The sequence below is a fragment of the Heptranchias perlo genome, chromosome 18, assembly GCF_035084215.1.
Source record: "Heptranchias perlo isolate sHepPer1 chromosome 18, sHepPer1.hap1, whole genome shotgun sequence".
NCBI classification, from domain to species: Eukaryota; Metazoa; Chordata; class Chondrichthyes; order Hexanchiformes; family Hexanchidae; genus Heptranchias; species Heptranchias perlo.
Window position 1 is genome coordinate 49058830 of NC_090342.1, and position 17040 is coordinate 49075869.

At 43.2% G+C, this 17040-nt stretch overlaps 1 protein-coding gene across 1 annotated transcript in view; it reads right to left on the reverse strand.

The window, feature by feature from the left end:
* cntn1b (contactin 1b) overlaps positions 1–17040 on the reverse strand; it is a 373705-nt gene that overhangs the window by 238862 nt on the left and 117803 nt on the right. The window lies entirely within an intron of this gene.

A 17040-nucleotide genomic window follows, 5' to 3' on the forward strand; every position in this document is an offset into this window, starting at 1 on the left:
GTCTCCATGAACTCCAGTTGTGTGCGTGTACAGTTACTAGACACCGTCTCCATGAACTCCACTTGTGTGTGTGTACAGTTACTAGACACCGTCTCCATGAATTCCAGTTGTGTGTGTGTACAGTTACTAGACACCGTCTCCATGAACTCCAGTTGTGTGTGTGTACAGTTACTAGACATCGTCTCCATGAATTCCAGTTGTGTGTGTGTACAGTTACTAGACACCGTCTCCATGAACTCCAGTTGTGTGTGTGTACAGTTACTAGAAACCGTCTCCATGAACTCCAGTTGTGTGCATGTACAGTTACTAGACACCGTCTCCATGAACTCCACTTGTGTGTGAACAGTTACTAGACGCCGTCTCCATGAACTCCAGTTGTGTGCGTGTACAGTTACTAGACACCGTCTCCATGAACTCCACTTGTGTGCGTGTACAGTTACTAGACACCGTCTCCATGAACTCCAGTTGTGTGCGTGTACAGTTACTAGACACCGTCTCCATGAACTCCACTTGTGTGTGTGTACAGTTACTAGACACTGTCTCCATGAACTCCACTTGTGTGCGTGTACAGTTACTAGACACCGTCTCGATGAACTCCACTTGTGTGTGTGTACAATTACTAGACGCCGTCTCCATGAACTCCAGTTGTGTGCGTGTACAGTTACTAGACACCGTCTCCATGAACTCCACTTGTGTGTGTGTAGTTACTAGACACCGTCTCCATGAACTCCAGTTGTGTGTGTGTACAGTTACTAGACGCCGTCTCCATGAACTCCAGTTGTGTGCGTGTACAGTTACTAGACGCCGTCTCCATGAACTCCAGTTGTGTGTGTGTACAGTTACTAGACACCGTCTCCATGAATTCCAGTTGTGTGTGTGTACAGTTACTAGACACCGTCTCCATGAACTCCAGTTGTGTGTGTGTACAGTTACTAGAAACCATCTCCATGAACTCCAGTTGTGTGCGTGTACAGTTACTAGACACCGTCTCCATGAACTCCACTTGTGTGTGAACAGTTACTAGACGCCGTCTCCATGAACTCCAGTTGTGTGCGTGTACAGTTACTAGACACCGTCTCCATGAACTCCACTTGTGTGCGTGTACAGTTACTAGACACCGTCTCCATGAACTCCACTTGTGTGTGTACAGTTACTAGACACCGTCTCCATGAACTTCACTTGTGTGTGTACAATTACTAGACATAGAGGCAGCAAATCATAGAAATCTCAACACAGAAGGAGACCATTCAGCCCATTGCAGCTAGGTCAGGGCTGGCTTAACCCTCCGGAGCCTTCTACTCTAATCCCATTTCCCTAATCCCTCCCCAAATCCTTTAATATTTTTCCCTTCAAAATTTTATCCTCCTTCAATGCCATGATTGATTCAGTTTCGACTGCCACTCATGGTGATGTATTCCATATCCTAATAACACTTTGCTTAAAAAAAATCCTTCTAACCTCTCCCGTTATGCTTCTAATAATAATCCTACATTTATGCCCATTTGTTGCCGATTCACTGACCAGCGGAAATAATCTTTCAATATTTGGAACACTTCTCTTTGATTCTCCCTTAATCTTCTCTGCTCCAATGAATACAGTTCTAGTTTTTCTAGTCTCTCATAATAACTATATCCCCTCGTCCCTGGAATCAGTGCCTTTGTTCCAATATCCTTCCTATCATGGACAGCACATGGTACCTCAACTTTGGACTAACCACATGATCTTAAAATTAGAGCCAGGTCATTCAGGAGGGAAATCGGGAAGCATTTTTTCACACTAGGGTTTAAAAATTTAGAACTCTCTCCCCCAAAAGGTTGTGGCCAATTGGTGCTTTCAAGACTGAGATAGATTGGTTTTTGTTAGGTAAGGGTATCAGGGATATGGAGCAAAGGTGGGTAAATAGAGTTGAGGTGCAGAGGAGCCATGATCTTATTGAATGGCGGAGCAGGCCCGAGAGGCTGAATGGCCTACTCCTGTTACTTATGTTCCTAACCAATGCCTTGTACAGATTCATCATCACCTCCTCCTTTTCGTATTCAATGCCTTTATATTTAAAACCCAGAATCCCATTTGTCCTTATTTAATATCTGCAATGCAGCCTTAAAAGACAAGCATTTTTCTTTTGCCGTTTAACGAGAGGGAGGAGACTTTCATTCCATCATTCTTGGACACAGATGCCAGAAGTGAAAGGGCACGGCAGTAACTTGCTATACTATCTGGTGCTAGTATTTTGAAACTAATGAAACCAGATTTTCAAAGCACAATGGAGTCACTACCTTCGCAGATTAAGGACTTCTGAGGTTTTGTTCCAAACTTCAGAAACCCTTCATTTTTGGTTGGAGCAATTTGTCTCAATTTCAGAAAAGAAAACAATACTTATCGCCTCAGCTGCACATACAATTCGGCTGACTTATTCTGACTATTACTGAATTACGCCTTGGGATCCAACAGCTATTAACACATCTGATTGAAACACTGGTAGCTGAATGCTCAGGCCACAGTACAGGAGCCACGTTGATCTCTGGATCAGAACCCGAGGGGGTTATTCAGAGGCTCCAAAAGCCGAAATGCATCACCGTTGTGCAACCGTACAAAGTACTTTAAACACTACTTGAACACACGAGCACACAAGAGATTAAACCTCCCAAGATGACGAGGGTCATCGCTGCAGAGTGCATTTTCCTCAAATGCAGATTTGAACTTTTCTTATTGGTTCTTTGAGGGTTTTTCTTTTTTTGCGTGGTCCAATAGATGTTTTTTTTTAAATTTAAGACTGGTTTTGCTCGTTAATGGCTGCATGCAGTTCATTTTCTGTTATTTGCTTGTGTGCAGGACGTTTGGAAATGGAGTTGCAGTGAGTGGTTGGGTTGCCAACTCTGATTATATGTTTCATCACGTGACTTCCCGCCTCCAACCGTTTCGCCATTGGTAACCCGACACGTCTATCCTCGCGGTGCACCGCCTTCTCAATGCCAATAGGAAAGTGAATAAATTCTTCATTAGCCAACTGGATGATTCTTGACTGTCAGTCAAACAGCCAATTATTTTTTTATATGTGCCTCTATGAATTTTCTTCCGGGTTGCTTGCTGCAGTGTCCTGCAGATTAATCTTCAATTCCTGGAAACTCCTGGGGACAATCTTGAAGGGTTGACAACCCTCGTGAGTGGCTGCTGCCACTATAATTCACACCATATAAAACCATGCGTGCAATATTGAGCCTTACTGTTCAGCTACATGGTTATTGCCACTTGGGGAAAGAAAGGGCTGAAATCTTGGCAGATTAAGTGTGGAAGAATGTCCTTGTCTTTGTGGGTTGAATATAAGTTTGCCTCCTTTTGCTTACCCCATAACTGGACAGTGGGGCAGAATAAGGCAGGGCAGGAAGTAGCTTGAGTTCTGGTTTGCTTGATGGACATTCATTTAAAGCTTAATAGACCTGTTTCCCCTTCTTTTAAACAGAAATTCAACCAGTTCTCTTTTTTTTAAAAAACCTGCCTTGGTTTTCTGATCCACTATGATCTGAGATCAACTCTGAAGCCACCAGATCCAGCAGTCAGATCTGGCAATCGCTCTGATCTGACAGCTGGAGTATTGTGTCAAATTCTGGGCACCACACTTTCGGAAGGATGTCAAGGCCTTGGACAGGGTGCCTTGGAGAGGGTGCAGGGGAGATTTACTGGAATGGTACCAGGGATGAGGGAATTCAGTTATGTGGAGAGACTGGAGAAGCTGGGATTGTTCTCCTTAAAGCAGAGACGGCTAAGGGAAGATTTAATAGAGGTGTTCAAAATTATCAGCGAACTTGATAGAGTAGATAAGGGGAAATTGTTTCCACTGACAGGAGGGCAGGTAACCAGAGGACACAGATTTAAGATAATTGCCAATAAAAACCAGCGTGTTGGGGGTTGGAGATGAGGAGAAATTTTTTATGCAGCGAGTTGTTATGATCTGGAATGCACTGTCTGAAAGGGTAGAGGAAGCAGATTCAATAATAACTTTCAAAAGGGAATTAGATATATTCTTAAAAAGGAAAAGTTTGTAGGGCTATGGGAAAAGCGCAAGGGTGTGGGGTAATTGGTAGCTCTTTCAAAGAGCCAGCGCAGTCACGATGGGCCAAATGGCCTCCTTCTATGCTGTACCATTCTATGATTCTACATAACCCTGTTTACACACTATCCTGAGCGTCACGGTGAAGCAGGAATTACTTCGCTGCGATGCTGTAGATGGTGCTGAATGTACCCACAGAAACTTACAAAACAGCGCTACCAGACTGAGGACCCCCTCCCCCCAACTCAGTCCTGTCAAGCCCATGCTCAACTCCTCAGTTCTGACAGTGAGTCAAACCCCACGTTCAGTCCTGCAGATCTGCAAGGCCTCATGTACCCCCTCTATGGTTGTGTCAAGCCCCAGGTTTCCCCTACACATTGGTGCCAGCTAGGATACCTCGACATGCTGCCAAACTGCAGGACACACTGCCCAATGCTGCAGAGCTCCAGAATCCCTATCCCAGTGCTACCAAAACCCAGAACCATCCCCTACCAGTAGATCTAAATCATCTCCCCCTCTCTTGTAATGCTAAATGCCCAGGTAATTTTCTCCCTCCAATTGGTGCACTTTGTTTATCACCTTGCTGTTTGTCCTCATCTTTAAAAATGGTAAGAGATAAAAATTAAATAAATCTTAAAAGAAATATATGGATGTATAAAAAATAAAGGTCATTCATTTATAGTTTCCACACAATAATGGACGAAGTAAAATCATGGAATTCAATCCCCGAAGCACCAGTATAAATGCCAAAATGCCGTGTAATAAAAAATAATTTGACTAATATCAGCCACTGTATATCAGTGCCCTGGATAATACATTGTGTGTTACTGGGCATAACACCCCCACTGTTATCAAACAGCGTATCCTCTGACTCATGGTGAGCAAAATCATGGAAGATCTACTTGTACCCATCAAAATTTTGAAGACCTCTATAAAAATCCATCTTCTTCTTCTCAAGAGTGAAGCCCAAGGATGGACAATCCTTCTCCTCAACCCAACCCTGCTAAGTTCAGGAAACAGCTTCCAGAAACGATACATCCTTTCTCCAAGATGGTGGCCAACACAGTTTTATCAGCCCATTCACTGGATTTATTTCCTACTCTGTTACCACAAGCATGTTACCAAATAAAGTGTAGTCCACATTCTCGCCTCTTCTACCTAATCTCATCATACTTTACACTTACCAACTCCATCTGGCACCTTTCCACCCTTTGACCTAGCCTGTCCAGGTCCCTTTAGATTAGTTAGCACCTTTGGCTGTTGCACCCAATTATGACGTCAGTCTTGAACAAACACCTTGGACAATATTCTGACCCTAAGCTATTTATAAAAATTATCAAAAACACCAGTCCCTGTGAGAATCCACTGGCAATCGGTTTCCTCCCTGACATCTCGTCATGCACCATCTTATTCTGCTGTCTACGCACATCAATCCAGTCTAATGCTTCACCATCTATTCCATGGGCACGCACCTTGTGAATCGGTGCGTTACGAGAAATGTGCCTTCTTTAAGTGCACCTTATCAACCAGATTTGTAAACTCTTCAAAGAAATACGGCAGTTTGGTCAGAAATCTGAATTCATGCTGGCTCTCTCTAATCAGAACCTGTCCTTCCAGCTGATTCCTGAGGCTTTCCCTTATCAAAGTCTTGGACACTGTCCACACAATCAAGATAAGGCTCACAGATCTGTAATTTCAGGGTTCATTCCTTTCTGGAGGTTCTCACATCTAGAAAAAGCCATAAATCCTTATGGATTGAACTGTCTATTGCCTGGGGCAGTACAGCTGCTATACTGCCAGGGAGTCACGGAACAGCAAAGGTAGCAATCATGGAGGAAGCAAAGGTGGAGACGGAGTGAGTTTCCTCTTGGACTCATGGAGAGGAGGTGCAACAACAGTAGCAATGCACGAGGAAGCAGGGACAGTTAACTTTATGTACTCGCCCCTCATCATCCATCTTGTCACAGAGTCATTCATACCAGAAGTACTCCGTTGTGATAGAAGTAACTGTTACTTGGACTGAAGCACAGAGGCTAATTTTAATTTAACCCACCGGGCGGGAAATGGGCAGGTTTGGCTCAGAGGCCCATTTTACACCCCGCCCGATTTGACTTCAATGGAGAGTAAGGTTAAAATCGGGGCTTTTGAGAGCAATGCTGATTGCAGTAATGGTATTCTAGCTTGGCTGCTTTCGTTTGTGGGTTAACAGGGTGACTAGGATACTTTGGATCTTTACAGATGGAACAAAAGCATTTTAGCTGCTGTCCGTGGCGTTCTCTGGTCAACACCACCTCATTAGCAATGTACAATTACTACTGCCCACTTCAACACTCACGCTGTTTTTCATTTCTTGGTTGGCGGCCTGATCAGTGGGTAGACCAAAGCATGGTCCACACCCGGATGTTAACTTGACTTTTCTCCTCATAGATGCTGTTTATTTCCAGTCTTTTCTGTTTCTATTTCACATTTCCAGCATTCGCATTTTTTTTGACCAGGACAAATGATTTGTTGCAGCCACTGATTTGTCACCTCAGATCCACTCAAACTCATTCCCTCTAAAACTCGTTATACGGCACTGAGGGCAGAAAATCCTGCTACACAGTGCGGGGGATTTATTGTGGAAGATTATGCTACACAAGATCACTTGCCCAAGGTATAAAGATCTCTCTTTATAATGATTCCCTCCTATGGCAAAGTATTCCTTGCTCTCTCTGTAATAACATTTCTCCAACCTTTCTTCTCACTCTCTTCGTAATAGTTTTAAAATGATGACCTCTCATCACTGACTCCCCAACCAGAGGAAATAGCCTTTCCATATTCGCTCCATTAAAGCCTTTCATAATTTCAAAAACCTCTATTAAATCTCCTCTTAACTTTCTCTGCTCCAGTGGAAGTAGTCCCAGTATCTCAAATCTCTCCTCTTAACTATAGGTTCCCATCCCTGGCATCATCCTCGGGAATCAATTGCTTTAATGTCCTTTCTATAACGGGGCACCCAAAACTGCACAGGGTATCAAGGAATATGGATCAAAGCTGGGTAAATGGAGCTGAGATACCGATCAGCCATGAGCGGAACAGGCTCGAGGGGATGAATGGCCTACTCCTGTTCCTATGTACTCTAACTGCGGCCTAACTATTGTTTTGGACAAATTTATCATTACTTCTTTATTCTTCTACTCTCTGGCCCTATTTATAAAACCTGAGTTGTTATTGGCCCTTCTTTACGGCTTCTTTATCTATTCAGATAACTATGTGTTTGAACCCCTAGATTTCTTTCATTTTAAAATAGTATCTTCTGCAAAAGAAAAGCTCCCTATTGAATATGGCGACTGACCCTCGTGGAATGTGCACTTACTGTACACTCCAAAGAACCAACTGGAAATTCTAAATTTGGATTCAGGACAAAAGTGCTACTGCAGTCCTCCAAGAATATCTGGTCCATTTTGATTCTTACAAATTCTAGGAAGTTACTGGAAGTGTAGCACCCAGTTGTGTTGGAACGCAGGTTGTGCTGTTAAGCACGTTTCAGGGAGAGGAAGTTAACTGAATATTTGAAGACATCTGTGGGTCAAAGGTTGGTAGAATTAAGTGGGGAGGAGCAAATGCTTAAGTTCCAAGGTTGCTTTTGTTAAGTCAAATTATTTTTAAGAAAACAATTTTGAACACAAGAGTATTTCAGATCAAACATCAGTCACAAATGTAAATGGCATAAAATCTGCACCTTTTAACACTCCGTCACTGTAACTTTCTCATTTAGGGGCTCTGTTGTATTGAGCACAGATTGGAGACAGCCGGGTAGAAATTGGGCAGTAATCGAATTGGCCACCAGGTATACGCCCCACCCAATATCGAATTCCATTGACTGCAGTAGGACTGAGTATTGGGCAGTGTGTATAACAGGCACCAATGTGCTGAGTATTCAATGGTATGGATAACAGGCACCAATGCACTGAGTATTGGGTGGTGTGTATAACAGGCACCGATGTGCTGAGTATTGAATGGTGTGTATAACAGGTACTGATGTGCTGAGTATTGAATGGTGTGTATAACAGGTATCGATGTGCTGAGTATTGAATGGTGTGTATAACAGGTACTGATGTGCTGAGTATTGAATGGTGTGTATAACAGGTATCGATGTGCTGAGTATTGAATGGTGTGTATAACAGGTACTGATGTGCTGAGTATTGAATGGTGTGTATAACAGGTATCGATGTGCTGAGTATTGAATGGTGTGTATAACAGGTATCGATGTGCTGAGTATTGGGTGGTGTGTATAACAGGTATCGATGTGCTGAGTATTGAATGGTGTGTATAACAGGTACTGATGTGCTGAGTATTGGGTGGTGTGTATAACAGGTATCGATGTGCTGAGTATTGAATGGTGTGTATAACAGGTACTGATGTGCTGAGTATTGAATGGTGTGTATAACAGGTATCGATGTGCTGAGTATTGAATGGTGTGTATAACAGGTACTGATGTGCTGAGTATTGAATGGTGTGTATAACAGGTATCGATGTGCTGAGTATTGGGTGGTGTGTATAACAGGTACTGATGTGCTGAGTATTGAATGGTGTGTATAACAGGTATCGATGTGCTGAGTATTGAATGGTGTGTATAACAGGTACTGATGTGCTGAGTATTGAATGGTGTGTATAACAGGTATCGATGTGCTGAGTATTGGGTGGTGTGTATAACAGGTATCGATGTGCTGAGTATTGAATGGTGTGTATAACAGGTACTGATGTGCTGAGTATTGAATGGTGTGTATAACAGGTATCGATGTGCTGAGTATTGGGTGGTGTGTATAACAGGTATCGATGTGCTGAGTATTGGGTGGTGTATATAACAGGTACTGATGTGCTGAGTATTGAATGGTGTATATAACAGGTACTGATGTGCTGAGTATTGAATGGTGTATATAACAGGTACTGATGTGCTGAGTATTGAATGGTGTGTATAACAGGTATCGATGTGCTGAGTATTGAATGGTGTGTATAACAGGTATCGATGTGCTGAGTATTGAATGGTGTGTATAACAGGTATCGATGTGCTGAGTATTGGGTGGTGTGTATAACAGGTATCGATGTGCTGAGTATTGAATGGTGTGTATAACAGGTATCGATGTGCTGAGTATTGAATGGTGTGTATAACAGGCACCGATGTGCTGAGTATTGAATGGTGTGTATAACAGGTATCGATGTGCTGAGTATTGAATGGTGTGTATAACAGGCACCGATGTGCTGAGTATTGAATGGTGTGTATAACAGGTATCGATGTGCTGAGTATTGGGTGGTGTGTATAACAGGTATCGATGTGCTGAGTATTGAATGGTGTGTATAACAGGTATCGATGTGCTGAGTATTGAATGGTGTGTATAACAGGTATCGATGTGCTGAGTATTGAATGGTGTGTATAACAGGTATCGATGTGCTGAGTATTGAATGGTGTGTATAACAGGTATCGATGTGCTGAGTATTGGGTGGTGTGTATAACAGGTATCGATGTGCTGAGTATTGAATAGTGTGTATAACAGGTATCGATGTGCTGAGTATTGGGTGGTGTATACAACAGGTATCGATGTGCTGAGTATTGGGTGGTGTGTATAACAGGTATCGATGTGCTGAGTATTGAATGGTGTGTATAACAGGTATCGATGTGCTGAGTATTGAATGGTGTGTATAACAGGCACTGATGTGCTGAGTATTGAATAGTGTGTATAACAGGTATCGATGTGCTGAGTATTGGGTGGTGTGTATAACAGGCACTGATGTGCTGAGTATTGAATGGTGTGTATAACAGGTATCGATGTGCTGAGTATTGGGTGGTGTGTATAACAGGTACTGATGTGCTGAGTATTGAATGGTGTGTATAACAGGTATCGATGTGCTGAGTATTGAATGGTGTGTATAACAGGTATCGATGTGCTGAGTATTGGGTGGTGTGTATAACAGGTACTGATGTGCTGAGTATTGAATGGTGTGTATAACAGGTATCGATGTGCTGAGTATTGAATGGTGTGTATAACAGGCACTGATGTGCTGAGTATTGAATGGTGTGTATAACAGGTATCGATGTGCTGAGTATTGAATGGTGTGTATAACAGGTATCGATGTGCTGAGTATTGAATGGTGTGTATAACAGGCACTGATGTGCTGAGTATTGAATGGTGTGTATAACAGGTATCGATGTGCTGAGTATTGAATGGTGTGTATAACAGGCACCGATGTGCTGAGTATTGAATGGTGTGTATAACAGGCACTGATGTGCTGAGTATTGAATGGTGTGTATAACAGGTATCGATGTGCTGAGTATTGAATGGTGTGTATAACAGGTATCGATGTGCTGAGTATTGGGTGGTGTGTATAACAGGTACTGATGTGCTGAGTATTGAATGGTGTGTATAACAGGTATCGATGTGCTGAGTATTGGGTGGTGTGTATAACAGGTACTGATGTGCTGAGTATTGAATGGTGTGTATAACAGGTATCGATGTGCTGAGTATTGAATGGTGTGTATAACAGGCACTGATGTGCTGAGTATTGAATGGTGTGTATAACAGGTATCGATGTGCTGAGTATTGGGTGGTGTGTATAACAGGTACTGATGTGCTGAGTATTGAATGGTGTGTATAACAGGTATCGATGTGCTGAGTATTGAATGGTGTGTATAACAGGCACTGATGTGCTGAGTATTGAATAGTGTGTATAACAGATATCGATGTGCTGAGTATTGAATGGTGTGTATAACAGGCACTGATGTGCTGAGTATTGAATGGTGTGTATAACAGGTACTGATGTGCTGAGTATTGAATGGTGTGTATAACAGGTATCGATGTGCTGAGTATTGAATGGTGTGTATAACAGGTATCGATGTGCTGAGTATTGAATGGTGTGTATAACAGGTACTGATGTGCTGAGTATTGAATGGTGTGTATAACAGGTATCGATGTGCTGAGTATTGAATGGTGTGTATAACAGGTACTGATGTGCTGAGTATTGAATGGTGTGTATAACAGGTATCGATGTGCTGAGTATTGAATGGTGTGTATAACAGGCACTGATGTGCTGAGTATTGAATGGTGTGTATAACAGGTACTGATGTGCTGAGTATTGAATGGTGTGTATAACAGGTATCGATGTGCTGAGTATTGAATGGTGTGTATAACAGGTATCGATGCAACACCGCACGTTTTGCGCTTCAGTTCAAGACGGATTTCTACCCCAATGGGTAATTTTCAAGAAAACAAACAATACCAGTATCTGCCCAGTTAATGGGAGCTGCACCGAGGGGGCGGGGTCAGGTTCATGCGATTCCCAAGCCCTGGCCAATTGTGAACCTGAGAGCAAGGAAAAATGAACGAAAATGGAACTGAATCCCAACTTGGTCAACTTCCCACAGGAAGGTGAGTTGGGAATGGAGACCAGAAGAACAGGAGCCTGTTGAAGACCACAGTTGAAGGGTCAGCAGGCCACAAATAGCCCCAGACTGTGTTACAAGCATCACTGCAATAAAGGAATAATACAGCTGACCAGAATCCATTATGGAGTGAAAGTCAGTGCAAAAACAAGTGACTGTTGTACAGCGGGAAATGACAATCAGAAGGTGCCTTGAGCAAGGACGTGAAATGTTTTGGCTCCATGTGAATTCCTTTTGCTGTTAGGATTTTTTGAAAAAAGCCACATTATCCTGGACATTTTTCTAAGTGATGTAAAATAAACAGGGAATACCTCTGTTAAAATAGTGGCGAGCAAATCGATATGAGTGTGTTCACTATTCATACATCACTGACTGTAATTTCCAGGCGATAGTTTATAAGGTTTATGCTGTATAAATAGAAGCAGCCAGCGTCTGGAGGCTTTAGGAAGGTAGCTGTTTGAAACTGAGATGCTGTATTATTCCTTTATTGCAGTGATGCTTGTATCACAGTCTGGGGCTATTTGTGGCCTGCTGACCCTTCAACTGTGGTCTTCAGCAGGCTTCCGTTCTTCTGGTCTCCATTCCCAACTCACCTGCCTGTGGGAAGTTGACCAAGTTGGGATTCAGTTCCATTTCCTTTCTTTTTTCCTTGCTCTCAGGCAAATGGAGGCCAAAGAATGCTATTTGGGAGCGGGATCTTACCAGCTTCTATACAGCAGATGTAAGAGTTCTACTGAGGTAAAATTAATAGCCCTTGAGTCTTTTTTTTCCTCTTTCTGTGGGATAATGCCAGGCTGCCGCTAGGCATCTGCCAACAAACTGCATAACTGAAGCTAGGAACTCGCTGTATGGGAATCACAGGTACAAACCTGCATCCCATCGCTTGATGGTTCAATGTGCTGTGACATTCTGGTGTTCCACCCTTAGGATATTTTAAGTTAAACTACAACAATAGGCCAAGAGGGCAGGGGTACAAAACTGGTAAAAGGCAGGTTCAGGACTCGTGAGGAATCACTTCATCACACTGAGAGTGTTTCATACCTGAGACAGCTCCCCGGCTAGGGTAGTGGAGGCAAAGCCTGAGATCATTCATGAGGCAGGTGGATGCCATGATGGGGGGTGAACCATAGGTTTTTATAGGAGGAGCGATATGGGCTTTCCCTCATCTGTGCTTATCTTTGGCATCATTGCAAAATAGTAGCTGCCCTCCAAGGTGGACTGGTAATGTAACCAGGGCTGAATCTGGGATGATACCTGGGAACCTGATGGCCAGCATGGACGGGAGGGAGGGAGGATAAAATTATCTATTAAAAACTGTAGGGACCATCTGCCACCAGAGAATTTGGTCCGTGGCTGTGCCATACAGTGTGCGCCGATTACAGCAAGAGCTGCTTCCACTCAGAGACTTGAGCCCCAATTTTAAGCTAAGCCAGCCGTTGGGAACGGGAGGGTTCAGCTCAGACGGCCGATTTACACTTCACCCGATTTTTACTCTCCATCGACCACAGGGCGAACTTAGATTAAAGTCGGGCTTTGGTGTAGCATTGTAGCAACCACTGTGCATCTGTCCAAAGGAAGCAGACAGGGTATTAGAAATTAGAGCAAATTATACGTATCTGAACCAGTCGTGCCAATTCCTGCCCCTCAACTGTATGAAAGTTGAGAGGGGAAGCTTATCGCTGGTTGCTAAGTGTAAGATTTCCTACATTGGCGGCTTGGCGTTTGTGTTTACAATTTTTGCAGGGATTGGCGAATGTGGGAAATCTTTCTATGTTTGCGATGTCGCTCACGTAAATGACGAGCCTGCGCTCCCAGTGGGGCACCTGCCAGCGGTCGCTGGAAGCGCGAGTAGGAGAGAGGGCTGCAACATCCCGGCCCCGGTTCTCCGACCCGCAGCTCTCTGCTGGGAGTGCGGGATCGCAGAATCGTCCCTACAGTGACGGGATGATATTTTTGGCTCAGCTTTCAATCTCCATTCCCCATGCCTTCTCTCCTCAACAACAGGAGCTAAGGAGACAAGAAAAACTGAGAACTATTGGAAATCTGCAATAAACACAGAAAAACAGAAGTATTCGCATTTAGAATACTGCTTTCAGTTCTAGGGTCCGCACTGCAGGGAGGTACAGCGCAGATTCACCAGAATGATACTGGGGCTAAAAGGGTTAAATTATGAGGACAGGTTGCATAGACTAGGCTTGTATTCCCTTGAATATAGAAGATTAAGTAAGGGGTGATCTAATTGAGGTGTTTAAGATGATTAAAGGATTTGATAGTGTAGATAGAGAGAAACTATTTCCTCTAGTGGGGGAGTCCAGAACAAGGGTCATAACCTTAAAATTAGAGCTAGGCCGTTCAGGGGTGATATCAGGAAGCACTTCTTCACACAAAGGGTAGTGGAAATCTGGAAATCTCTCTCCCAAAAGGCTGTTGAGGCTGGGGGTCAATTGAAAAATTCAAATCTGAGATTGATAGATTTTTGTTAGGCAAGGGTATTAAGGGTTACGGAACCAAGGCGGGTAAATGGAGTTAAGATACAGATCAGCAATGATCTAACTGATTGGTGTAACTGACTCGAGGGGCTGAATGGCCTACTCTTGTTCCTATGTTCCTAAGGTGCTGGAAATACACAGTGTTTGAAAAACAGCCGGCAGTTTGTGGTGTCGATGGTAGTCATGATGTGGAGATGCCGGTGATGGACTGGGGTTGACAATTGTAAACAATTTTACAACACCAAGTTATAGTCCAGCAATTTTATTTTAAAATAAAATTGCTGGACTATAACTTGGTGTTGTAAAATTGTTTACATTTGAAAAAGAGGAGAGACGAGGTTAATGCTGTGGGTGGAATTCTGGCCTAGGGTCTCCGCCTGGAAACACAAACTCTGTTTCCAGATGCCGACAGACCTTCAGTGTATTTCGACTATTTTCCATTTCTTTAGTTTGTGGAGCTTTCTGAAAATATTCATTAATTTTATTCTTTTAATTATTTGTTCTTTTTTGATACACTGTATTTATGTCACCTCAGATATGCAGCAAAATATTTTTCTGCAAACTCCTGTTTTTCCTCCCTGCTAGCACCAGTACACCCTCTTTTTTGTCTTGGTATTTTTTTACTGCTCTCCAACCAATACAAACACACAGCACCTGTGCAAATCTTAGTTCTAAAAATACTGTACTAAGGGAAACATCAGCATAAAAAAAACTGCAGGCCTTCTCAAAACTTCCGACATTTGGTCTCATTTTATATGCAAACTGTCCCCATCTACGCAAAAAATTGATATCCCACGTGGACATTCGACCCGAAGGTTCTGTCTGAATTTACCATCATCTTCGATCCCCAGGTAGTGCTTGTCTTCAGGACTTTCAAACGTTTAAGCCACAAACTTTTGCCAACAAACCCAAGAAGCACAGCGAAAAGGATGAGCCTCTGTTTTTGCAACAACAATCTGTGATGTTCAGAATGGCCTTATATCTGCTACCAGAATGGATTCACTACTATAATGTTACAGTCGAATGAAGTACAAATGTATTTCAACTCTACTTTGCTTGGAAATGGGTGATAGAATCATACAGCACAGAAGGAGGCCATTCAGCCCATCGTGCCTGTGCCGGCTCTTCGAAAGAGCTATCCAATTAGTCCCACTCACCTGCTCTTTCCCCACAGCCCTGCGAATTTTTTCTTTTCAACTATATATCCAATTCCCTTTGTACCATTACTATTGAATCTGCTTCGGCCGCTTTTTCATCAGGTATTGCCTAACTTAAAAATTCCAATCTCACGCTCTGTTGAATCCCTAACAAGCTCTACTTCACCAATGTTTGGTGTGGCATCTGGTGGAAATTTGATTCCCTGTGCCCTTGGCAATTCCAATCGATCCCAACTTTCGATTTGAACACAATGATCTTGATAGAAACCCCACGGATGCCATTCCGAAGCATGGAGTCTATCTCCCTACCTTCTCCCTCGGATATTCCAAACAGATTGCCCATGACCTTGTAAGGGCAGACAACAAGGCTCTCTTAACACGTCCCTGTGAACAGGACCTACCTGGGTCACCGGCCTAGTCCTGGAAATGCAGCAGTAGGGTAGGGTTTATGCTATCACCTGCCATGAGGGTGTAGTAAAAATAAAAATAAAAGGACATGTATTTATATATTTCACGACCGTAGGACGTCCCAAAGCACTTCACAGCCAATAAAGTACTTTTTGAAGTGCACTCACTGTTGTAATGTAGGAAACGCGGCAGCCAATTTGCACACAGCAAGATCCCACAAACAGCAATGAGGTAATGACCAGATAAACTGTTTTTTTTTAGTGATGTTGGTTGAGGGATAAATATTGGCCAGGACACCGAGAGAAGTCCCCTGCTCTTCTTCGAATAGTGTCATGGGATCTTTTACGTCCACCTGAGAGGGCAAATGGGGCCTCGGTTTAACGTCTCATCCAAAAGACGCACCTCCAACAGTGCAGCACTCCCTCAGTACTTTACTGGAGTGTCAGCCTAGATTATATGCTCAAGTCTCTGGAGTGGGGTCTTGAACGCACAACCTTCTGACTCAGAGGCGAGAGCCACGGCTGACACCTATTAATAATAATGGGTGTTCAGAGTATTTTGTAGTTTGGCAACAATAAGCATGGCTGAGACCTCACCCCATCTGACCTTAGTGATCTCCTCCTGCCATATGTACCTGTGCACGCCCTTTACTTCTCTAACACCGGCCTTCTTCTTGCCTCCTGATTTTCTTTGAAATAGCCCCACTCCAGAGATTTGAGCACAAAATCTAGGCTGACACACCAGTGCCGTAGTGAGGGAGTGCTGCTCTGTCAGAGGTGCCGTCTTTCGGATAAGACGTTAAACCGAGGCCCCGTCTGCTCTCTAACGTGGATGCAAACAGTCCCATGGCACTATTTCAAAGAGGAGCAGGGGAATTTTCCGGGTGTCCTGGCCAATATTTATCCCTCAACCAACGTCACTAAAACAGATTACCTGGTCATTTATCTCATTGTTTGCAGGAGCATGTTGGCTGCCGCATTTCCTACATTACAATAGTGACAACACTTCAAAACGTACTTCATTGGGACATCCTGAGGTCATGAAAGGCACTATATAAATGCAAGTCATTCTTTCTTTCTTCAGGACAGTGGAGGAAATTGGAAAAAATGGCTGGTCTGGAAACTACAGAATTCTCTGGCGATTCCAGCACTGCAAGGACGAAGGGATATCAATCACAGAGATACTAATACTGGTAGCAGCAAAGCCAAGTTGTCCATGCCAATAATCATAAACCACAATTCTTTCAAAAGCACTGTTTTTAAACAATTTCTAGGGTGCAATTTTTAATGTGAATAAAAATCTATTTAGAATGCATCTTTGGGAGCTCAAACTCAGCGACGTCAGATCACTGCAGTAGGTCTGCATGTCAACAGGAGTCTGAGATTCCCAGAAACCGGTCAGTGTTTACAGACAGGAATTCTTGGCAACACTGCTCGTTATTAAACAGAGTACAACGACACTTGGTATTTTTGAAATAAAATATAAATCTTAGCAATTTGTCATGGGTCTTTATATCACAAA